Consider the following 25,952-nt stretch of genomic DNA (forward strand, 5'->3'; position numbering starts at 1 on the left):
AGAACAATGCAGGAACGTAGGCTATCCAATTTTATGAACCAAATTTATGCTCCAAGATTTATCCCACTTAAATTAAGGACTCAAGAACATAGTTGTTTTCGTTTCCCTATGCAGTACAGGGAAGGATACGGATCCTTCCATAGAGTGATTCAAGTTTTAATTGAGCCAAGAGGCATTTATTTACATCCACTGTCTGCAGGCAACCCAGCTTCTTTATGTCAGTCTTGGTGTGTTCACTCCTTTCCTCTCTGAGTTTAGTGCGATACCCAGAGCAGGTATTAATATAATACCCAAGAGACCTGCAAGTGCCGGAGAAGGAACATCTTTGTGAGAAACAGATTATCGTTCTTGGCACACCAGAGCCTGAGCCATCCCCTGAAGGCGGCAGGAGCCTCTCCAGCCTCTTCAGGCCAGCTCTGGGTGAGCAGGCTGGGCAGCCGGTCCCAGCTGGCCGGCGGCAGACGAGCACCAAACACTTGCCCCTTCTCTCCCTTCCGCTGTGAATGCCCTAGCTGCACCCAGCTCGTCTGACCCTGTCCTTTTTGGCTTAACGGGGGGCTAATACAGGGACGTGTTCAGTGCAGTATGGCAGTTCGACATTGCAGAGATGAACGTTAGCTGGGCACGTAACGAGACTCAAAATCCAAATCTCTTCCTGAGGGTGCAAAATGTGCTGTTTTAGAAGGTAGACGTGGAGTGTGCTGCAGTTCATAAGGACAGAAGTAATTCAGGAGTAAAAAGCTAAATATTTTTTGTCATTGTTTTTTCCATTTTCTTTTAAATTCTCTCTAATGCTGTCTTTCTCTTTCGTATTTTTTTTGGCTTTGATTTGCTTGTTTTACTTTTTTCCCTTTAACCCCCTTCCTTCACACAACAGTCCCTTTCTACGTTTCCTTTTCCTCTCCCTGCCCTCTGCCCAAGCTGATACCCTGCAATACCTTGCACAGCTCTCCTTGTTCCTTGGCGGTCCCGCTGTCCCCCTCGCGGTCTTGTCCTGCTGCAGCTCAGGAAGGATGCATCCCTGTCAAGAAGGATGCCTTCACATCTATTGGAGCTCTGCAACAGATTTCCCTTCACCTCATGTTTGAGCAGGACATTTTTACCATTTTCCCAGGTAGTTCATGGCCAGTTGCTGGGCTTTGTTTGGTGTTGTTAATTATTTGGGGGTTTTTGTTTGTTTGTTTTTTAACATCCTGCCACCCCAGGGCACCACTGCGTGTGAAACTTTGCACCCACAAATTAAGCAGACCGGTCCCTTGTCTAAAAAAACGCAGTCTGAAACAGCAGAGGGCTGTTCCACGAGGTTGTGTTGGCTCCCCCTCAGCCGGCCTGGCCTCTGGGCACAGCAGACGAAGGAGATGGATCCCTGTCTCTGGAAATGGCTATAAGGCACTTCGTGAGAGGGTTCAGAGATCTGTGGTTGGAGCTCTTATTTTTTCTTATGCTTTCACTCTTTTGCTGTCTTTCAGTGCACATACCAACCATCTCTGTCTCCTTTTTTTTAAGTTTTGATTTCACACACCCGTTTCTCTGTTTCCCTTTTAATCATTCCTCCTTTTGACCCCGTGCTTTCTCTCCGGCCCAGTGTTTGCTCTCGCTGCTGAAAGGCTTTGCAGTCCTTGTGCTCGGCCCCGGTTTCATGCCCCTCAGGGTGCCCCACGGCCAGCGGCCTCTTCGCCCCTCGCCCCTCTCCTCACTCGCCGGCCTTGCCCGGCCTAACTCCCACATGCCCACCGAGCAGCGCCTGGCAGCAAATGCTGAACAAAAATCAAGAGTCACCCCGAATGCCCCCGCCAGCAGAAGTGTTTCCTTCACCCCAGGGGCTGGCTGGTGTTAAAAAAAAAACCCGAGGGGACCCCTGGCAGCTCCAGGCAAGCGCCCCGTAACAGCCGCACGCGCTGTCCCGGGGTAAAGCTATCTAAGCCAAAGTTCAGGTGAAGGGCAGCGGCGTAGCCAGAAAGTCATGTGGCTCTCATGTTGGTTAGTATGTCACTTTGAACAGCTCTTATCTGATATTATTATGACTAACCCAGTGCTGACAGCATGGAACAGATTACAGGAGCCATGTGATGATTATTTAAGGCATCACTGGGTATAACGTGCGTCTGACATTAACCCCTTCGGCCCGGGCTGACTGGGTTTGTAAATGACGCCCGCGGAAGGTGCCCTGCTGAGGGCTGAGCTTACCTTGCTTTCCACGTTCCAGACAAGACTATTTTTTTAATCATTCAGCTGTTTTAACCTGGCCCTACAGGTCAGAGCAGATTTGTGGGCTATGACTGCTCTTTTATTCTCTTAGATTTCCTTTCTCCTTTTCTTTTTAAAAAAAGTATTAAAGTATCAGTGGTGACAGCTGCACATATTTTGTATTTCTTGTGGCAGCACGTGCCAATAAAATTCAGAAGCCTTTTTGTTTTGTTATGGTTGATCTTTAAAGTTATTGAGAGCGGCACTGAAGTCATAGCTGGCAAAATAGACTTCACTGTTCTGCATAAATGTCAGAAGCGAGAAGGCGATACTTTCCAAGAGGTAACGATTTACACATTGAACAGGAATGCAAGGCGAGCACACATATTGTACCCTTTAAACAGGCTGACACCTGCACAGGGCATTTCAAAAAACAATGCCGAAAACGCGGCGTTATGTAAAGCGCGATAGCGGCGGTGGCGGTTGGACTGTTCTGGCAGGTGTGTGAAACGCAGCGCGCCGCGGCGGCGGCCCGAGCAGCCGGCGCATGGTGGTGGTATCTGCCCGTGGGGTATCCGTCAGGTAACTTCAGAGGTGTGAGGAATTCAAGCTCCGCTCCTGGAAACGCGTCACATGAGTAACTTTACTCGTGTGAGTAATCCTGCTCGCCGCTCCCGGGGCCGCTGGCAAAGGCGCCCGGGGCTCGCGTTACCCCCGGCACCACCGCAGCTAAAGGTGAAGCGCCTGCAGGATAAGGGCCGGCTCGCTTCCCCAAAGCACGTGTGGCCGCGTGGGGAGGTGTGTGCGTAGGGTGTCTGGCAGGAACAGGCCACGCAGGGTGAATAAACTGGCATACCTTTAGTCTCGCCTGTGCCGGGCGGTTTGAAGCATCCCCTCCCCTCGGCTGAGTGTGTCTGCAGCGTGATTTCATCTCCTGCCAGCACCCGGACCGGCTGGGTCTGAGGCTAAACATGAGGGATTTTGTGTCGGGAGGGAGGGGGAAGAGCCTGCAAGAAGCACTGGAGGCCTTGAGAAAGTTTAGGCACTCGGATCAGCTTTCCTGTGTGCAACTGGGAAATGCTGGAGTGTGAAATCAGCATTATCAGGCGTGTTAAAGCCTTTCCCTGGGTGGCTGAAGCCGGTGGATGTTGTGCCACTGGTGTGTTGGGAAGTGGAAAAAAGCCCAAAAGAAAGATGTTGTATGATGGAGAATTCCTGCCCCTTCTCTGACCCTTTCTGTGCTACTGTATTTCTCTTCCTCTTATGGCTGCAAAGCCCCAGTCTCAAAAAAAAAAAAAAAAAAGCAAAAAAGCAAAGAAAGAAAGCAAGAAAGAAAGAAAAAAGAAAAGGGAGAAAGGTTGAGAAAGGAAGTCTGGAGCAGGAAACCTGCAGTTAATATATTAACTCCTCCCTCCATTTTAAACTCCTGGCCAACCCTATCTGCAATCGGAAGGATTAAGGACTACAAAATATGGTTGAGACTAATTACAAGCGAGACTCAAAAGGCCCGGAAGGTTTTGGAAAGGGGCTCAAAAATCCCTCAGAAGGGGCCTTAGCACTCTTTGTTCAAATTATTAAAAAAAAAAAAAAAAAAAAGGAACAATAGAGAAACAAAAAAAAAAAGAAACCTTGGTTCTACAATAGCAACAGCATGCGTGCAAGTGAGTGTCTTGGAAAAAAGCAGCCTTGTGAGATCGGTATCACTTCCTGGGGGGAAGGCTGTGAGACTGCAAGGATGTCCCTGCTGAGGTGGGACTTTAATTCCCCTTCCAGCAAAGCTGCAAAAGGCAAAACCACAGGGGTAGGAAAGGAGAAGTGCTAGTCCAACTGCATAATAGTAGTAGTAATAGTAATTGTAGTGATTCATTGTGAGTTTTGGTGGGCACTTGAGCTCGGTTCTCAATGCACTCAGTAACTGTAGTCAATTCATCCTGCATATGTGTATCATCGCTGCTCCATCTGTAAAACATGAATGATACATTGCTAATGTGCAGATCTGTGATGAGCTTAGATCATTAATATTTTGCATTGCTTGGAGATCCTTGATTAGAAAGTGCACAGAAGGCTAAAACATTACTTTCTTCTTTTCTTGAGCTGAATTACTCATGTTCTGAAAAACCTATTTTCTGCAGAGGGTTTATGAAATGTTTGTCCTAATGCTCATTTATCGTGAGTGGCACTGATGGAATGTGTTCTGGTGTGAAGCAGATGTATCTGTTTAATAGTTTACTTTGATGGCTCCTTTAAGAGGTTTCATAATCTTTATATTTCACCATTGAGTTTGGAGTTTTATGCTCCTTTAACAGGTGTATTACCTTGATCTGATGTTTTCATTTTAAACTATTGACTTATGAGCACATGGCCTGCAGGGATTGATGTGCAGCAAATTGATTCTTTTTTAAAGATTTATTCTTATATTCTCTTTTTATTTAGTGTAGGAGTTCACTAGAAAACATAAATGCTTGATAATCGTTAGTAAAAGTGAAAGTGCCCCACAATGAAAACCTTCATTTCCCTTAGTTTAGAAACACAGCTGTAAGAATAGGAACACACTTAGAAAAATCCAATCTAAAATCAGACAGAGGTTAGTTTTCTGAGTGAACATTTAACAAAAACAGCTTTTTACACATTTCTTTGCCACTCACAGCCACTATTGTTTTTGTGCTCTTTTATTGCTCAAAGGGTTCAGGCTATTTGAAAAGGATGTGTACAAAGATTACCTTAAAATGACTCATTGTAAAAGCTCCCTACCTGATGGATTTGTACTATCAGAACCAACATCCATTTTACCAGAATCCACTAAAAACGCTCAATCTGTCCAGCATGTGAGAAAGAATGCAGCAGCATAGTCCTGCCATGAAAATAGCTTGTGTAATCAGCGGAATATAAATGGCAACAGCATCTTGTACTCCCTTTTATGATGGTGGAAAGAGCAGGAATTCAGTGGGCAGCCATATGACCAGGTCCTGCATGACTGAGAAGCTCCCATTTTTGCATTGTGCTGTAGCACAGCACCTCGTGTATCCAGGAGGAGGTAAATTGTTCCCATGCCTTGTGACCAGACTCTGTCTGAAGGAAGAAGCAGAATAAAGGGCCATTATTTTAGCAAAGGCATTAGAAACCTGTGCAACTGCTGGATGCATTAATTAACAAAATATTTTCTCATAATGGCTAGCATCCTTCTGAAAATAGGAGTGGGGAAGCTGCTTGAAATAAAAAACTGCATATATGTCTGAGTAGCTTATAGTTTTAAAGCACTGCCTATGCAGACAGGAGAGACAAGGGCATGGCAATTACTGGAGGTTTAATACAAGGATAAATTTAAAGCAAGTTTATCTCACGTGTGAGCCTCCTACATGATTTCTGTGTTGATGCCAATATGGTTGGTGCCGTTGGTTACAGCCCGGTTGGAGTCCAGTCTACGTTGTTGTATGAAAAAAGTGTGAATGGGTCTGGTCAGTCCTCTCTGAATGATAATCCACATCATAAAGCTACTGTAAATGATTCAGCATGGTTTAGTATTATTTTCAGCCAGTGCCCAGGAGAGGCCAGGACTGAGCTAGCATTAAGAATGAATTGTCCATGCTTCCCGCTCTTGTATAACTGCGGGTTCAGGTCACAGAGAAGTACAATAGGAAATGAGTGCTGCCTCCTTCTGCTATGTAGAATACTTGTCTTCCATAAGCAAAGGTTGTGAACCAGGATGGAGGGATCTGGACTAGGGCTATAAATGCATTCTGTTTTCAGAAAGCACCGTAGGGCTTCCCAGAGAAACCGAGTTACAATTCTGCTTGTTGCCAGCACTTTTAGGAAAGCTGCTAAATACCCTCAATTTTTACAGTAACTAGGGACATTTCCCCCATTTTTTTTGGTAAGTGGCTGGCATATTGAGTTTGCGTCTTTTATTTCTAAACGGATTGAATGTGTTAATTTAAAGCCAGCATTTCAGTTGCAAACAGGTTAGTCCTGCAGTTGGTGGCCTTTGGGATTTTTGCCAGTTCTTCTTTGAACTCTTAGTAAGGCTTCTTTGCGACATTAATTTTTTAAGTTGTTTTTTGAGGTCTGACTAAATTGCCATGTTTATCTATTGTCATCCTCAAAAGGGTCTGAATAAGTTACTGATATAGATGCCTAGGTAATTCTAATGTGATTGTAAAAGGCTACGATAAGGCATACTGGGATGCAGGACTTTAGGAAGGGACAAACCAGAAGGAGAGAGAAAATTCACAAAAAGCAGAATTTGTACTTCCTAATTATCTAAACTCTGCTTTTTTAGCAGCTCCATTTAGGCTGGAGTGATAGCTGTATGATTACTCCATTTCATTGAGAAACAAACATGAATATTGTGGAGTTTTACTTACGTGCAACTGAAAACATAAAGCAGAGCTCTGTGTACTTCAGACTTGGCTAGTGAGCCCAGCCAAGAAGAGATGGAAACTCTGCCAAGCGCTTTTTCAATGAAGAGTTTTCTTGAAGTTTTAGGCAGGGAAGATCAGAGCATTGCAGACAAAGTTGCTGACTCCTCCTCAAGGCACTACTCTTTTCCCTGTGTTTGGGACCATCCTGCAATGTGGGCTGGGCTTCTGGCAAAGCCAGGCTGAGTTCAGTGGCTGTGAGTGCTGCCTGCACGCAGGGACCAGTTGACTTGGAACTGATATTCAGCAAAATCTGTTGAATTTTGTTGTTGTGTTTTTAGGAGTTTTGAAACTTTGATGTTCTGCATTGTTGCGAACGGATGATTTCAGTTCTGAGGTGGTAGGAAGTTCCAGCTGGAAAGCTCGCTGGTACTGGTGTTCATTTCGCTGTCTCGTGATGGAGCTTATGCTACCAGCTATAACGTCGTGGTAGTGCACGTCCCATACTTGCCTCACCGAAATGTCAGTATCTTTTCTTTTTTATTCTTTTTTTCTTTTTTACTAATTATATTGTCCTTCCAAGTAAGAATGTACTCCTGCACTTACAGACTGTTCTCTGCTTTAGGACAGTACAATCCCATTATTTCAGAGGGGACTGTGCCCTAAAAGAGTAGAAAAAAAAAACATTTATTTCTGGTTTGGGTCTTTTTTTGCACTTCTATATATAAAGAAATGCCATGAAAAGCCCATAGAGATGGAGTTCATTATGTTAATCCCATCTCTAAAAATGCTCCCGTGCTTAGGGCCTTTGTTGTTAATGAAATGTCAGACGGTGGCACGTACAGCATGTTGTTCAGACTTCAAAATGCCGCAGCTGTACGACCGTGATGTGTTTTCTACACAAGAGCTGAGAAATATGGGAGGGATTAACATTGGGTGCAAGCCCAAGCATTAATACTGAAAACTAAAGCAAAAAACCTTACAAAGAGTTTTCTTCAGCGCATTTGTAAATATTGGTTGTCATTTGTCATACTTGGAAAGGGCTCTGTTCGCACCTCGCATTCGGTGTCCTCTAGTTTACTCGGGAAAGGCAGCGTGCTAGTTTGCTTTCTCCAAGGGGCGATATCTTTCGAAGGGTTATTGCCAATGTGCAGCCTAATAATTTCAAAGAAGGGCAAAATCTAAAAAATTGGGACCTTTAGGTGCCATAACATAGTTACAGCCATTAATTTATCGTGCTTTTGATAATACGGGGCCAGGTAAAATACCAGAAAGAAAGTTGCCCTTTTAATACCAAGAAAGGGGATTTTTCTTCAGCACTGACTTGCTCACGAAATTGTGGATTTTTTACTGTAAAAGACCCAATGCTTGTTTAGCTCAACTCTGACCGGTTTGGAGGGGTCCCTGCCTGTTGTGGGCATGCCTGGCTCCAAGAAAGAAAGCCAAGTGCATTTCTAGTATGACCCTCACAGAAAGTATACTGTTACTATCCTGCAGATGTCATTTATAGGTGCAGCATGGAGACAGGGACTAAATGACAGCACCATTTTTCCCTCTCCTAAGCCCTAAAACAGGAGCCTTTGAGAGAGCCTGGACGTGGGCTCTGGATGACAGTGACTGTGAGCTGGGAAGCTACTCCTACCCTAGCTTCAAAGGAAACATTTTCCTATTTGTGCTGCAGGTACGTCACCAGCTCCTCTTTTCACACACCGCTTGCATGGTGCTAACCACCTGTCTGCGTTAACACCAGGTCTAGGTTACAGGCAGCTTCTACTGATTTTCAGTAAAAACTACATATATTGGAAGAAGGCCTGGCCATGTGATGCTAGATGTAAAACTTTTAAGAACAGTGATTTAATTTAGGACAGAAGGAAGAGGGAGGAGGAAGAGGTGGCCGTTTCAGGTCACGTAGGAAGCCCCAGCCTAATCCATGACCACAGCATCGTCATCTCCATGCAGTTTTCAAACTGATTCCACTGGCTGGATGTCAGGCATATTGCTATTCTTATTCTTATACATACTTTTATTATATATACATGTGATTTCCTGTAGTCTTCCCACTATACTTGACTGGGTCAAGTGCAGACGGCTTTGCAGGGAAGCCTTCGATGTGTGCCCTGGGCACAGGGGGCATGCGCTTCGCTCTGCAGCTCCATCCACTTCTCCCTGGAGTAGCTTCGTTAGGTTTCATGTAATTACGGTTGATGTCTCGCAGAAAATATTACGTGTTATGTTTTATGTTCCTTTTTGACACCCTGCGATAAGGTTTCTTTCAGCAAATCACCGTGCGCAAAATGTGGAAAGATTGCAGCTGGAAAATTAATTTCATTTGTATTTAGCCAGGTGTGGGTATTAAGAGACAGCCAAAATCTGGCATGATAAATCCTCTTCCGGAAAAAAAAAAAAAAAAAAAAAGTTAGTATCTGCATTCTGGGTTTCTCCTGTCTTCCAGACTCTTATTTTGTTGTTTCACTGAACATGCTGGTGCTGCCAGGTTCCTTGCAGCCGTTCTCGTTTTGTCTGCTGCTTGTTCGTGTGCTGATTCAGTAGCTACAGTAACATCCCTTCCCTCCCTCCTTGCCCCTTCCCTTCCCTTCCCTTCCCTTCCCTTCCCTTCCCTTCCCTTCCCTTCCCTTCCCTTCCCTTCCCTTCCCTTCCCTTCCCTTCCCTTCCCTTCCCTTCCCTTCCCTTCCCTTCCCTTCCCTTCCCTTCCCTTCCCTTCCCTTCCCTTCCCTTCCCTTCCCTTCCCTTCCCTTCCCTTCCCTTCCCTTCCCTTCCCTTCCCTTCCCTTCCCTTCCCTTCCCTTCCCTTCCCTCTCTCCTTCCTTCTTCTCTTTCTCTAAAATGGGGGCAGACAACCTGAGAAATAGTCTCACCAGCACATAAAAAGGCAACCAGCTCTGCATGTAGTGATTCAGCAACAAAACTCTTTTATCAAAACTCATTTTTATCTATGTGGGGCATTTTATGTGTAATACCAGCAGAGATGCTCTCTTTCTGCGGGGTTTCTGGATGTTGCACGTAGCTCCAAAACACCCTGCGTCTTTGGAAAAGGCCTCGTTCACTTGGAAGAGGATCTGGCTTTGGCACGGGGTGCCGGGGCTGTTGTCAGGGCTCGGGGCTGTGGCATGGTCTGCTGGGCTAAGTTAGGCAGCGGCGCGGGACTTTCTAAGAGTAGGTATGGGGATGAAGAGGTGCTACTTTTGCACAGAGCCCTTGTGACTCTTCTGACATTTCTACTTGGAAGAATCCCCTTTTTAAGGGCGAGAAATAGTTCAGTTTGTCTGCTTGGCCCTCAGCGATATGTTCCTACCTCGCACTAATGCCAGTTGTATCAGATCGTTCTAATTATAAATGTGACAGCTCTGAGAATTTTAAAATCCTGTTTGGTTGTGTTTTTTTTTTTCATGCGATATGTTGCAACTCCAGAACAGAAAAGTTGCTGTTAGACTTAAGCAGGTTATAAGGCAGGGCTTTAGCCACAAAACCACCTAGTCCGCGCCTGGATTGGAGCCAGGGAGTACATCTGCTCTGTATCTCGAAGAGAAAAACGAAAGTGTCCTGTGCTGCGAGATTGGTATCAGCGGGATCCCCTGTTTCCAGCCATGCACATTTGCTCTAAGTCATGAAATTAATTAATGGAGAATTTCTCTTGCAAAATAGAGCAGCAGTTGTGATTTACGTGACTTCTGCGCATTTGCAACTATTTTTCCCCCTATGGCTAGAGCCATATCAACCCATTTCGTTCTGACAAACGAACCAACACGCGTGTATCGAGCAGAGATTTCGGGGACCCAGTCCCTTGCCGGTCCCTCCCTCCTGTTTCTGCCTGCACCCCGACAGGGATGCCCCCCTCGCTGGGCTGTCTCTGGGCTGCTGAACCCCCCCGGTCACGCAGTGAATCAGCACTTCTGGCAGCCTCGTCCCTCCGTGCTGCGGCGCCCGGACCACTGCTCGCTGCCCCCGAGCGGGGACGCGGCCCTCGAGGCAGGACTTTTCTGGCAGTTTTTTGAAATAGGGGAGAGCGGATCCGAAAGTCGCGCTGGCTTTGGCTTCGTCTGGTCGGGGAGGCTTTTCGCTGGCAGCGAAGCAGGAGATATTTGCAGCCTCATTTCCAGCACCGTGTGGGCATTCCGATAGTTTATAATAATAGGTGCAATGAATACACTAAGGAATAAAAGAAATATAAACCAGACATGCTGCACATGCATTCGCTGATCTTTGCAAATTTTGTAAACCTCTCTAAAGTAACTGCAAAAAAAAAAACAAACAAACAAGACTCCTGTAAACATGGGCTCTCTCCCCTCTCCCAGCTTGTTTGCAAATCCTTTTGTAGGTCGTGTTACCTGAAAAAGAAAGGGAGAGAATAGATTTCTTGTGTTTATTTCATCGCAGGGAAGATTTTCAAAACCAGAAAGGCCTCTCGCTCCGGGTAACCCCCCTGGAAGCTGCTTAGTTTCTTCCTGTGCCTTTGGAAATCTCCCTCAAATTATTTATATCTTCCCTGGTGTGGCAATGCAGAGCGAGGGGGTGTTTATAGACCCTCTACGTGGAATGAATAATACTGGAAACCACAACTAATCTCATTGAGCTGTTTGGTGAATAAGGTGTTATTGAATTAAAGGCTCACAGCGTGGCCCACAGGAAAGGCTAAGTCCTGCTCCCACTGGAATCTGTGGTAAGACTGTTGTTAATAGGGTTGGGAACGGCAGGATCAGGCTCTGCGTTTTGCTTCGAATGCATTTTTGTTAAATAGTTAGAGAAATTAAAATAGTTTGCTTCCAAAAGAGAAGATTTCTCATAACCAGAACCATAGCAATACACAGCAAGACTCAGGTCCTGAACTGTGGCTTTTTCTCTGTTTGTATTCAGATCTGAGCTCAAGTCTCTGCTCAAATCCTTTGTGTGTTTTCCTAAGTGGTTCTGTAGGCATTGTTTTCCTTAACTTCCATCGATTTAAAGAGTTAAATAACTGAAGGAACTGGAACCATCTAGTATTGCTCCTCTTCATCAGATAATTGGCGCTTTGCAGGCCTAATATGCAATATGTTGATTACTGCTTTTGTTATATTAAGGAGTTTATTTTTACCGTACGCCAAACCTGCTGCAGATCAGTCTCCTGCGCGCAGTTCATTAGATGTCTTGGATGAGGTTTTCAAAGTGATGTCAACCTTGCCTCTACTTGAGCAACGAGTCCCGCAGATCACGATACAGTGCATGCATGTGATGTCCGTCGTCTTGAGCGAGGGAGATTCTGGGGACCTCCAGAGTTCAAAACATGAGCTCCTGGGGCTGGCTCCGAGCCCCGGTGTTGAACAGACCGTCCCCTTCTGTAGGCGAGGCGTAGAGCACCCTACAACACGCATGCCCTGGCCAGCGGATCGCCGCCCGTCGCGGGCTCTGCCGTGCAGCGAGCGGTGGGGAATGCTGCCTGTAGGTGTTGGCCCCCAGAGGTGTGTGCGCAGATGAACCAAGTCTGTATTTTCAAAAGTGATCCATTGTCTTGGGGATTAATGTGAAACTCGATCAGCCGGTTACTGTCTGCAACCGTATACCCTGTGAATGCCCCGAGTATTCCGCATCCAGCGGCGTGGGTTTGTGCTGTTGAAGGTGGTGGTGGTGGAGAGGATTATCTTATTTTTCTGTTTACTTTATTAAGCCAATTAGAAATGTTCTAGACTAGGAGGCGTTTTTTCAGGTCTTATGATCCCATTAGTTAAACAATGGAGGGGTAAGTGAAGAAAGAAAACAGGCTACAGGAGAAGCTGTGTAAATAAGATAAAATAACTAACTTTCGGTCTGGTAGCATCTCGCTGAGCGGTCTGATTATTGACTGCCCAGCCAGTTCTGCTGATACGACCATCATAAATTCATCTCTGCTGCTCTTTTACTGATGCTAATGCCAAAGAACCAGAGGAGCTCTAGGAAAGGAGAGCTGGATTCAGTTCTGGTTCATGAATCACGTATTGAATTGTCAGGAAAGGAACAAATTCTGCCCCAATTGCCTCTATAACTATGATAGGTTGTACTCGTGTGTCTCAGGGCAGAATATGGTCTGAAATGAAATAGATGAGGTCAAAATCTGTTTTCATTGATCACAGAGAAGGCAGTGAAGCTGTAGAGGCAAAAGTGACAGCAAAATATTGTCAGCAAGGCCATTCCTCTTGCCAGTGATGCATCATGGCAGAAAGAAGGCTGCTTGATTTTCCACTTTCATGATGGGTTAGGAGGGTGGATAAAAAAAATAATCTTTCCATAAGCAAGCGAACTGAACTGAAAGTAAGACATAATGATTGACACGGAATTGCAAGCTGCCATTTATATGGAGTCTTTCTGCGTGAGAAGAAAAAAACAATTGAGGGGCATTTTGTTTCTGTTGGGGGAGACGTTTATTTATTTGTTTGTTTGCTTATATTGTGAGGGCCTTGCAAAAGGGAGACGAGAAATGTGATTCCATGAATAATCTTCCTTTATTCCATCATATATCCTGCAGCCCATTCCGTAAAGGTGACAATAATAAAAAAGCAAGGGACGCAATATGAGAAACAACTTTCTGTTAGGGAGGATGGCTTTATAGAATAGATACTGAAGCAGCAAAGAGCTGAAAGTGGTTTCTGAGAAGTGTTGACCTCCTTTCGTGCCACTTACTGTGAATTAAAGCTGTGAGTGAGAACTAGTTTGGGCATGTGGTACAGCACTTACAGCAACTGCTGCCAAGGAACAAGATTTGTGTTTCTAAGGAAATGCAACAAAAGAAAATGGTTTAAGAGGCAGTGGCTGTCACTGTGTAAAAAGAAAAAAAAAAAAAAGCATCCGTATACAGATAGGAAAGTAAGGCTGAGGTGGGTTATTTTATACACGGGTTAGTGTATGTGTGAATTCTAGCAATGTGAGCTTCAAAATCAAACAACTGTGGGTTGTGGAGGGTGTAGCATATCTCACACTGTTAAGAGTTTACAAAGTCAAGCTAGCTAAAATCGGTTGTGACCTGCTCGGTGCATGTGATTGACTTGTTTGTCATTCTTTCATTCTTACGGGCATTATTTTTAACAGCGACGTGCTGTAGGTTAAGAGATACATTTAAAGCAAGGAAACTTGGGTTTTGTGGCTTCTTGGCACTCCTTTCTCAGCAAACCAAAAGGCAAAAAAAAAAAACTCCAGCACTTCTGAACCAACGCTGGCAAACAGTATCACTTACCCTTACCTTTAGGGTTATAAATATCTTAGGACATGACATCCACTCACTTATTTGTAGCAAAGATGTTATGAGAATTGTTCATGCACTGAAGTTTCATTAAGGGATGAAAACCATAGCAAAACACCGAGCAAAAAATATTGCTATATTTATACGGCGTCTTAACTCCTTTTTTCTTCCCCCCCCTCCTCGGTTGGAAAGGGAACCACCTGTCTCCTTTGGTGGTGTCAGGCTGCTCCCTTGAGACTCGGGGCTGTTGGAAGGCACGTGATACTGTACATATTTACACCCAGCCCCTGTCTGATTGAGACTGGGCTACGAGACCCGTGAGTTCACAAGTTTCTTCATCATACTCTCATGCATTAAACATGTGTTTGAACTCTGGCTTGAAAGCCGTGTGATCTTATGATAGACATATTTATGTAATAGTTAAATGAATGATCATGTGCTATCCAGCTCCTTTTCCATGCAAATGCAGAGGAAATTGAATATTATAATATTTCAGTGAGATATCCTCAATAACAAATTACTGTTTAAAATAACCAATATTTGTATGTATATCAATTGCCTAGCAGTTATTTTCGTCTGCTATTTGCATGATATGGAAAAGACTTTTTCTAGCAAACGTTTTAAGCTACTTGGTGCTGCTTTCCTTTTGGAGTGATCACAAGGGTGCACATTTAGGGATGTATTTTCCATCTGTTTTTTTGAAGCTGGCAAAGCACGCAATTTGGAATAGAACAGAAGAAGTCTGAAAGTACCCAGTTTTGAACAAGTCTCTGTTTGAGCCATTCTAGGAATTCTTACTCTCTAGCAGTTTGCGGAAACGGAGGACTGTACCGTGCCTTTGGGTGCAATAAATAGACAGCCATGGCTCAAGGCCGGGGGCAGCCCTGTGGGAATGCCCAGGGGCACAGAAGGGCCTGGGGGCGGCAGCGCAGACAGGCCACAGGCTTGCTCAGGTGTCCCTGTGGTGTCCGAACACCTCCGTAAGCCAAAGCTGAGCTTTGCCACAGCCGTGTGCCCCACGGCTGGGGCCTGAGCTTTGACCCGGAGCAGAGCAGTGGGTGCTCCTCCTCAAGGCTGTGCATTTCGCTCTGCTCAGCCAGAAGTATCTCCTCTGCTCCTCAAGTCGGCTCACTGTTTTTTGGGGACTGCTTGCTGCTTGTGATGAATAAGGATGACAGAACCCAGCCCTGTCGCTGTGGCAGTGGTTGGGTCAGCCTGGCCTGGCTCACTGCAGTGGTTTATTGAAGGTGGGAACTGTGGAAGCAGCAAAATGTTCAGGGACACTAGTGGGCATGAGGGTCAACAGGGCTGCAAGCAGCTGGATAAAGAAGACTCCAAGAACTTCAAACTGCCCCCGAAACTTGCTGTGGGACCTTCCTAACTATGGGAGGTGCGGTAGGTTTTGAAACTTTGGGTTAGTAACGTGCCTGAGGTCTCAGGTTTCCTTAATTCAGCCCCGAGAATGAACTGTGTTTCTTTTTGTCGTGGTCTACAGCAGGATGGCCATGGCACGGCTGTTGAGCTGCTTACATCTCTGAGCAGTTCAGGTGTAATTGCTGGGCTGTGGCGATGCCTTCTCACTAGCAAGTGGATTTTGTGGGGGGCTGGGAGCTGATAGGTTGCAGTGGAAAAAACATACCAGTGGGGGATGCTGAAGACAGCGCTCCTGGGGCACCATGGGACTTAGCTTTTTGCCAGTGCACTCCCGTCTCATGGTGGGACAGAGGGAACCATCAGCATCTCCAGACCCAAGGTCTCCTTCCTCTTGTTTCTGCGGGGACTGTGATATTTTTAGAGCAGCTCTTGGCTGTACATGACAGATATTTGAAATGGACATTGAAGGATAAGGAAAAGCTGGTCATCCCTATCCTGGAAACAGAGAAGTTACAACTAGAAAGGAATTCTTGGGTCATCTATTTCATCCTCATGTGCTAGCACCATTTTTTTGTATACTAAACCACTCAGTGTTGTAATGTATGATTGATATTAATTAGGTTTCTGCAAAGTATTGCACTCCTCAACTTGAACTGAACCAGAAATAAATATATTGCCATATATTTACATTTTATTAGTTGCAAAGAAGAATAGGATGAAGGCACCTATGTGAAATCCAAAGTATGAGCTTCAGATTGAATTAATGCCAGCAGTGCCTTGAGATTAATTTGGTTACTATGGGTACAGAATAAGAAATAGTATACCATAATGTAGCTATGTTTACTGATTCATTTCTGGCATTAAAAACTAAAGCCACATTATATATGCAACAACAGTCTTTTCTTCCTTGGAAGAAGAAGGTGGGTACATTTTAGTAATTAAAGTGAATGTTGCCCTCTGAAAAGTGCCAGTGCTCTACTGGAAGAAAAGCTGTGATTCTTGTACAGGGTCTGCCCCACCATAAGCAGCAGAGCTGCAATATACTGAACGAGAGCTTAAAAAAAAAGAGGGAGGGAGAGAGAGAAAATCCTACCACCTCGGGAAGCTTCTGGTCTTCCACAGCTTCTTGTTAAATCTCTCTTGTAAAGCGATAACATCTGGTTCATATACCATTCAACTGTGTTGGTCAAACGTCACTTTTCCAGCCTCGTGCTACGTGTATCTTATCAGTATGTAAGAGATGGAACAAGTTTTGCATCTTAAGATGTTGAAAGCCGGGTAATAATAAAATAATTCAATGGAAATACCATATATTCAGAAAGCAATTATTTTAAGGGGTTTCAGTTTTGACATGGCTAGATTAACTATGAAGCTTTTTTTTTTTTATACTTGCTGTCAAGAATGTTGTTAAATACTGATACCACCTCCTAAGAGAACAACTTTTAAATACCAAAATGAAAAGGATAAGCATTAAATATTTTGGTAGATATATTGTGCCATAATGTCTACTGCCTTGTTCTTAATACAAAGCACAGTAGGGCTTAATTAAAAAGTGATTGTACGATCTATCACGAACCTGCATTAGGGATATGGATGCCAAGAAAATTAAGTTGAATAGGTGGTGATAATGAAATCGATATTTTATTGAATAGTTTTTATTCCTATGCCTTTGTTTGCTATTCTTGCCTCCCTGTCAGCAGGTAAGACATTTTCCATACAAAATTCTTTGAAAGAACTCATTTAGTCTGTTGCTTCTTTGTTTCATTGTTTGATCAGCGTAAGTTATTTTGTTCATTTTTTGACAGAGCAAAAAGCCTTGATAAACTTTTGACTCTGTTGGAGCGGAGCTCGACAGTAAACAAGAACAAGTCCTTTCGAGCTTGTTGCCGGGAGTAGCTGGCTAATGACGGGTACAAGGGTGATTTTCTGTTGCATGTAAGCAAAAGTCACAGTCACTACAAGCCTCCAGGGCAGCCCACAGCCTGGTTTAGTACAGATTTCTCCTGTACCCACTCCTGGTGTGGCTTCAGAACCCGATAAGTAGAGTGTTTAGCAGTAGCAAACATGAAAATATATTCACTGGAGCATAAAACCCAGGGAAGAATACACACCATAAAAGCGAGTGTTCATATGGCCTGGGCCAGAATCACCCTTGTTACAACTTCATCAACTTAAATGCTATTGATTTTTCAGGTACCGCTGACCTGAAGTTGCTTGGATTGTGCTCAGGATGAATTTGACCTATGCTGTTAAGGCCAAGCAGAATCACAATTTAGAAAGTGCAATGCAAAGAAATAGCTACCGCATATTCCGCCGGGTTGTAACTCTACACCCGTCAATCAGGGCTCGGGGCACTGTTGGAGAGCCTCATCTTTAAATGGTTAGGAGTGTGTCCGCCAGCACTGTAGCAAACAATAAGACAAAAGAGCGCATTGTTCCCCTTCATATTTTAGGAGGGGTACGTTGTAAACAGACAGCTCGCTTTTCTGAGCAGAGCTCCTGGGCCAGCCAGCACAGCTGCATTTTCGCGTCCTCCCTTGTGAAGTTTGGTATCGCCAGTGTTTGTGGTAAACTCAAACAGCACTGCAAAAAGGGAAAGCTGCTCTTGATGATCTTGCTGCCTGTCCTGAATGAACGCGAATCACATACCGCAACGCGCTGTGCGTTGTGACTAGCGGCTCCTCTCGTACCTTGGTGTAGCACGCAACATGGGGCAACGTGCTCGCGGAGGAGGCAAGCACAGCACAAGGCTCTGAAAGCCATGAGAGGCACTGAAAGCTTGCATTTCTGGTATGCAGCAGTATAGATATTTGAAAGGTTAGGTTCTGTCTATTTTTAGGTAGCCTTCACGTTGGGACTGATCTAAAAATGAAGGTGACATAAAAATTGCACGTGTCTCTCCTGATTTGTCAGAGATTTTTGACAAAATGCATAAAAAAGATCGTTCTCTAAATCAGAGATATTTTTTTCTGAAGTAAAGCTGTGCCTCTTATTTAGAAGAGGAGCCTTTATATTTCTGATTAAAATGCCGGTACCGTCTATTTCACTCTCAGATCAGCATTTTCAGATTTTAGCAAAGTTAAAGAAATATGACTTTCCCACTTATTGTTTGGGAAGATTTATTCACTTGTGTAAATGAATTTTAAAAAATTGGCAAGGCCTTTTATCTCATATAAAATAAATCTGAAGATAAATGATCTTTTCCGCTAACATCACCTATCATTAAAGTGGCTAAATGAAAATCAAAATGCGTTGCTATTTAGCGCCTGCTCTCTTTTTACGGGAGATGAGATTGAACATGTTTACTGGGCAGGAATTGTCAGCAAGGCTTCGATTTATAGCATTGTCCGGGATACAAATTAACAACACACAAATTAACTACTGCCATGTGTTGCCCCACTCTACTTTAAATGTGGCAGCCCAGTCTCCCCAAAGCGTGTGTCTCTGGTTTGCTTTGCAAATGCCTATGCTGCCTTAAAGAAAATCTGCAAACAATGTGATATTGTATTGTAGTGAGCTGAAGCGCAAACATTTTTCCATGTCTTTGTAAGCAGGACTGCGTGTGAGAATGAAACAGCTGGAGGTCTACCTCCCAAAAACCCCAGGGGAGGTGTCACAGTCATTTCTCCATTGTATGTAATCTTGGTTTAATAAATTGGTAATAATATGATGATGAAGTGCTCTTTGGTGTTGGTTTGCTGGTTTTTCAAAGGTTTTTTTGCTTAGCAACTCTTAACATAAATTAAAATAATCTTCCATTCAGACAGTTTCCTATTTCTGCTTAGTTCTTTGTTCCTCAGAGAAGACGGGTAAGCCTGGAATGGACAGAAGGGAAAAGGTACGCTGCGGGGAGGTCTCTGTTTTAGTGGGAGTGCTGCACTAATGCCTTTGCTTAAATACATTGCCCTGCCTTGCCATTCTGCATGTGGAGTTGGACAGAGCAGAGACCACAAATAATGTTTAATTGTGTCAGATTGTCGGGGAATTTTACGACGGTAGAGATCCATCAGGGATAAACATGAAAGTAGCAAACTTGCCTTATCTGTTGATTGGCATAAAGTAATGAAAGTACAGCCATAGCTCTTTTGGAGAAGAGGTATGAATCTTCGCTGGTACCCACTTATAAAATAATGATGAGACTAACCAGTGCCCCAGGGCGAATGATGTTCGGCAAATACTAAATTTCTCAGGAGCAAAGATATCCAAAATGGTGATAGCAGATGCAATCTCAGCATTTCATCCCTGCTCCATTCACAGGGAAAAGCTGGGGAAGCCTGAGCAGTATCAAAAGGAAAACCAGAGGAAATGTGTGGGGGAGTTTCTGCTTTTAACTGTCCTGGCCTCATCTTCTCTGATAAGGTGTGATTCAAAGCCTCTCTAAACCCGTTTAAGAATTCCCATTCCCTTCCAAGGGATTTGGAGCAGTGACCAGTTCCAGCCCCTTCAACCCCCGTATTTTACTGAGTTTTCTTGTGCAGGTAGGTAGACAAGTGATCTGGATAAAATAATTAAACTAAACTAAATTAAATTAAAATAAAATAGTAATTCAGACCAAACCTTTGTATTGCTAGCATTTCTCCCATTCTGTTTCCTTACTGGTTTGTTTGGCCCTGAGTCAAAGGTGGAAGAACTGACAAATTTCTTGTCAAAAGCATTGCTAGCAGAGGGTCAGCCTCCGAAGGTTTACAGCTGCATTTGGTACAGCTAATAACCCCTGGGCTTATCTGCCTTTATTTCACTTCTCTGAATTGGGGATGGAGGCAGCATGACATCCCTTGCCATTTGTGCAACTTTTTTAGATTAATATTGCAGCTCCAAGAAAAATGAATAATTGGACTTTTGAGCACAGAGTGGAACCATGAAACCTATAGGGATTCCTCTAGCACTAGTCACTAGTTTGCATATTGCAAGTTAACTGCAATTCATGAAGACTTCTGGCTAAAAATAACCCCTGGGCTCAGTGTTGGCTGGCAGGAACCACTAGTTAAGAGGTCAAGCGAAGCTGATCCTTCAGGAGCATTGGCTGTTGCAGTGAGGTGACCCCATCTCATCTCCTCTTGGCCTGTCCTTGACTGACTTGGGAAAACGGGGCGCAGGGGCTGTGGGAAGCTGAGGCAGCAACATTTGCTGTGCTCCGGGGCTGCCCGAGGCCAAGCAGCCTGGTGCCCACCACGGTGCCAAGCGCTGGTACCCACCCACAGCCTGCTCCCTGGGAGCTCACCTTCCTTTGCAGTCCAGCGTGACCCAGAGAAAGGGTTACTTAAAGGGTTACTTGGCTCATGAGCACAGATTTCTCTTTCTTTTTTTTTTTTTCCTTTTGTTCTGAGTAATATCTTCATTTTATTTTGTTTGCCTGAGATTGTAGCAGAGTGTGTCTGTGGCCTGCGTTACTAAAACCCGATCAGATGACTACCATTCAGAATTATTTCCGCATTATACTTTGTTTTAATATGAAAAATGCCAAGAGCTAGGCCCAAGAAAAAAGGCTGACTCAGTTCCACTGAGCTCTGTCTGAAGAAAGTCTTATTTGAAGATGAGAGATGTGTTGGTAAGGCTGTCTGTCATCTCCAGTTTATTAAAAAAAATTGCTAGGAGGCACTAAAGCTGTCCACTGCCTTTCCCTCTGTTCCTTCACTCAAAGGTGCTTCATTCACATCGACTTTACCATAGCAGTTTTGTGTAAAACAAGATTTGATTTCAGAGTATTTAAAGGTTAGCGTCTCTCCAGTGCTGTGCTGCGGACTTGCGTGCGCTCCACTGCAGTCGCTTCCCCAGCCATTTTAGAGAAGGGATCGGAGATGTTACGAAAGTGGGTGAATTTCTTCTTCCTTCAAGCCCTCCACGAAGTGGAGCTGGCCAGGAGCGTGCTCTCCTGTCCCACGGCAGTCAGGACACCACGGCTCCCCTTCCAGCTGGGACATCTCAGCGGGATGGCAGCCTCACAAGTCACTTCGGAGAGCAGTTTAGATGGTATCTTTGGAGCAGCCTTGGCTCCCAGCAAATCGCTCCCGGGAGTCTTTCACCCTCCCTAGGGTATCGAGTCCCCGGTGATTGTTCCTGGGATTGTCCTGCAGATCCCTCTCAGAAAAAGTTAGTAAGAAATGAGATCGGTTTTAACAATGAACAAGTTGGGAAACGAGCTCCAGGGCAATACTTTGGATGCCCCAAGGGAAATGATGCAAGGTGGATGGTAATAGGGTTAACAGGAAGAATCCAGGTGGGGTTTTCCAGGGCCTTATGGAAACTTACAAATACAGGCTTTATACCTGAAGCTTTTACAAGCTCTGCCCTTGGTGGCTGGAGCTGGAGAAGACAATTGCCCATCCCCTGACGGGCTGCGTGAGCATCCAAGGTAGGCAGGGAGGGCTTCTGGTCTCTTTCCAGGACTCAAAAGAGGAAAAAAAGAACTTTGATTTCTCTTTTTCAAGGAAATCTCAGCAGTGAGGTGAGTAAAGGAGAGATGACCAAAACCTGCACCGGTCTGTAATTTTGGTGTGGTCCTGCCTGCAGGAGCAGGACGTGCCAATGTGCAAGGAGCTGCAAAAGAGGCACCTGTCTCCTTTGCTTGGCCGGGTGTCTGCCCTCAAACTGCACCAAAGCCTCCCCAGGAAACTGATGGGTTCTCACGGCTCCGTTTCTCAAACATATAGGGGCAATAAATTTACATGTAGATTCTCTTTTATAGATTAGTCTCTCTGGGAAACAGTAACACCCGAGTGAAAGACATTGTTCATGCTGCTTTTAACAGGCCTGACAAGCTGGATTTTCCTGCAAATCATACAAAATGTGGGTCCTGGAGAACATATGCTCCAAATGTTGGGGAAAACAAGTGATAAATGTACTTTTTATGTAATCAGCTCGAGTGCCTTTGCCTTTCTTGTTTTAGTAATGAGTAAGTGAAATATGCTCGTGAAGAGGGAAATGCTCAGGGAGGTATGAGAAGATTTAGGAAGATTTCTTTCAGCTGGTACCTATGTTCCTGCACTTCAGCACTCCTGAAGGTTTTACAAGCACTGAGTTACAAGGGGTTGCATGTGTGCAAGCCTGGTGACCGCTGATAATCAGCTGATCTGCAGGAAGAGTGAATATTCACAGTCAGGCCCACCCGCATGGGAACAGGCGAGCAATTTCCATTGGCATCCAGCACTGTTTATTTGAGCCCTCAGTATGTGGAGGCAGATGTGGCAAAATTCACCCTGGTGTCAGTAATGTCAGTAACGCATCACTGTTCGGAGAAAGTTATTTTGGACTCGGTAGTATACCGCTACTCAGACAGCGGCCCGTGGCCCAGAGCTCAGCCAGAAATTAATTTGGCCCCGATCTCTGGAGCCTTTCAGAGAGCTGGTACCGAGCACCGTCGTGGTTTCTCTCTGTAAAAAAAAATAAAAATAATAATAATAATAACTGCCCTAGCAAAGTTGGAGAGGGCACACTGCCTTATTCCATTGTAAACTGACTGCACCAATGAACCCAGAAGCTCAAGGAGTTTTTATGCTGGTCTACGCTACTGGCTGCATATTCTGGGTAAGATGGGCTGGATAAATAAGGAAAAGAAACTGACGAGGAAAAAAACCAAAACATAAAAAACAAATAGGATAGAAGTGGAACAGAGAGAACAGAATGGAAAACAAATACAGAAGGACTGTGGAAAAAATAAGAATAAAGTTGCACAGAAGGAAGATTTCTCATAAAAAATTAATAGGGTACATATACTTTATATAGAACACCATTCACACTAACACACCTTTGGAGTGCGGTTTGATCTTTTATATATACACAGTTGGCTTACCTTCTGCTATAAGGACGCTCGCAAGTGGAGGGTCGAGGGAAGGGGTTTCACTGGTTGGGGAGCTGGTTTGCAAACCTCTGCTTGTTGGACTTCAACACTGTTTTTTAATTCAAGTTAATCTGATTGCCCTTACTCCACTGGATATTAGCCAACTTTGCTGAAAATCAGCAAGCACCGTAGTCTGGAAGCAAAGGAGGAAACTTGGTCGGTGTTGTGACGAAGGGGCTCAGTTTTGGATTTCAAAATCAGGGGCTGGAAGGTTCTCTGAGATACCTAAGTTACAGGGAACAAAAATGACCACAATTGGAAAAAAGAAAAAAAAAAGTGGGTGAAAGAATAAGAGAAAGAGACAGAATGAATGCTGAATCCAGGAGAAAGGCAAGGACAGAGAGCTTAAAGACTTTGGTCCTTGAATCCTCTTCCCTGTCATTGCCAGGAGCCATACCTTGCAATCCTGTTAAAATATGGATCAGGATTTGGGAATCTGTGCCCCAGTGCAGCTGGAAGGCTCAGCAGTGCATTCGTGAATTATGTCCCTTGAAGAAGAAGAGGAAAAAGTGGTGAATTGCTGAGACTAGGTATGGATTAACCTGGAAAGAGGAAAATATGGTGAAAGAGGGGGATTTTACAGCAGGCGTTTCGACAGAACAGGTTGGGTCAACTGGACCCGCAGACTTCACCAGCCGCAAGAGAGTTCTCTTTGTGTTTGTTACGGAACAAAATCGTGTGTGCGTACTCAGATATTGCCCCAGAAAAGACATTTGTGCAATTCTTTCATGTTGTCAAAACACTGGGCAAGAGTACTGCTAAAGCTGCTGGGGACTTTTCAGAAGACAAGGTTTCTTTGAGGAGGGAAGCTTAGGTGCTGGCTGTGTTTCACGGGCTTCATTTACATGTGCTGAGGCTGCGCAGTTCCCAAGCTACGAGCTCGTTGCAACTGCCTTCCCCCCTTTTCTCCTCCTGGATGCACTGCGCTCAAAAAACCCACCACATTAAAGCATAAAAAAAGGTCCTAGCGAGTAAATTTATATATATGGCCTGGGTCGGACAGTTTGGTTAAAAATAAATGAATTCCTCCCGAGCTGTGGGGAACCCTTGTGTAAACCTCGTGGTCTTTTGTAGTCTGAATCGTGCTTGGCATCCCTGCCAGGTGGCACTGGGGCTGCCAGCAAAGTCCAAGCCGCGGCGTGGCCGGGGCCGTAGGACAGCTCCGGAGGACTCGGTTGTTATTACAGATGGCTTGCTCTGCCTGCCATGTACCAAGAAAGTTCTCCAATCTCTAACGCTTGCACGGTGAGAGCACCGCTAAGGTTACAGTTTATATTTATCAGTTAACTTGCTAATTTGAAGGGAAAGCAGTGAAGTGGAAATGTAGAAAATAGAAACAACATGAGCAGGTCAAAATATCCAAAACAGCAATATAAAATGTTCCAGTGTAAATACATTTCTATAAAAGGTGTGAATGAAACTTCAAGAAAAAAAAAAAAAGATGATGGATTCGGCACAGTCAATGAACACAATTATAAGTAGGTATTGAAGGAGAATATTCCACCAGCCATGGATCCACAGATAATAATTAATAAGAACCGACTGCACTTCAGGTGGGCAGGTGCCCAGCATTATTTCACAGCTGACTGTTTGGAGGGTAGAGGTACTCACCTTTGCCCCAGATCTTAATAATTTACTGCAGTTTTATCATTAAATCAGCATATAATTGGGAAGGAAATTAGGTTTTTTTAGTCGCAAGAGCGAAGCAATGCCGTTAATTTAATCATTCGTAGGAAAGGCTTTCTGCAGTCGTTCGGTATTTTGCTGTGGCTTTTTTTAATTAAGTAAAGTAAAAACAATGCCATTTTTGTCATTTGTGCTTGGTGAAAATATGACAGTGTGATGTGATTTGCAACTTAAGCACAAGCGGGGAAAACTGGCAATAATGAATTACAAGGGAACACAAATAAGCCGAGAATATATCTGAGACTTACAACAATTTCTGAAGTTTTTAATATCTGTGGGAAAAAGACTATTTCAAGAACTGTTCTTCTTTTTATTTATTTTTTCTCTCAGCGAAATCGTCATCGCCTGGTTTAATAATTGAATTCATTTAGCCTTTAGAATGCTCAAGTTTGCAAATAACAATGAAAATGAATATTTCATGACAAGGAGGATGATCAATTATAGTTTGGTGACTTTGACTGGGAGCCCAGCGTGATGGATCCAGTGCTTACATTTTTACAAGACTTTTGAACCCAGCTAATTAAAAAAATACAACTCCAGAAAACAAGGAGTCAGGTGGGGCTAGTTAAACAAGACCTTTATTTGTTTGTTTTTCCTGATGCGGGAAGTGTTTTTCAGGTATATTTGGTACCTTGGGTTTGTTATGTATTCAGTGGATAGTGCCACCATAAACCCGTTGCACCTGCAGCAGCAGCCCCTGTTGTCTCAGCAAACGAGCTGCTCAAACCCAGAAGCCCTCCTGTTAATGGCAGGTCGGTGTTTTCACGTGACAAGGGCTTTTTTTTATGTGTTCCCAAAGAGAAAACGCTCGGCCCAGGTCCGAGGGGTGGGTGCGTGGTGTATATACAGGAACGCACCCGGAGGCGAGGCAGACGCACTGGTGCTTGTAGGAAAATGCAGGCAGGAATCCGCGTGGTCCTGGGCAGGACGGGGGCGGTTGCATGTCATAACGCTGGTTTTTGCACTGAGACACAGAAATGACTAAAGAGCAGCTGAGAAATGCTGTAATTTAGCTGGAAAACGGGATCTGGCTCCCTTGCCGTTGCAGGTGAGGTAACTGCAGGACTGGCTTTTATCGATACTTACTCCATCCCTGGGAAATAGTTTTTTGTGTTTTTTTTTGCCAGTGTGTTTGCTGGTGGAAAAACTAACTCTGGTTGCAGTTGTCAATGAGGAATTAACTTTGCCAGGTGTAAAATCCCCGAGTGAAATAAAAAACGCCAACCCATGCTGTAACTTTTGCCCAACTCCGGGCTCGCATCTCCGGATTGAAGCGCGCCGCGGTGGCCGCCCGGGGAGGCTGGAGGCTG

At 44.5% G+C, this 25,952-nt stretch overlaps 1 protein-coding gene across 6 annotated transcripts in view; it reads left to right on the forward strand.

The window, feature by feature from the left end:
- PPARGC1A (PPARG coactivator 1 alpha) overlaps positions 1 to 25,952 on the forward strand; it is a 360,860-nt gene that overhangs the window by 268,249 nt on the left and 66,659 nt on the right. The window contains exon 1 of one of the 6 annotated variants that reach the window (XM_083834453.1): positions 2,732 to 2,769. The exons of 4 other annotated variants lie outside the window; for them this stretch is intronic. The gene's annotated coding sequence lies outside the window, so the exon portion shown is untranslated. Of the gene's footprint in view, positions 1 to 2,731; positions 2,770 to 14,124; positions 25,691 to 25,952 lie in introns of those variants that run through there. One more of the 6 variants, XM_083834451.1, reaches the window with a different exon arrangement.

This window comes from Anser anser, assembly GCF_964211835.1.
Source record: "Anser anser genome assembly, chromosome: 4".
NCBI classification, from domain to species: Eukaryota; Metazoa; Chordata; class Aves; order Anseriformes; family Anatidae; genus Anser; species Anser anser.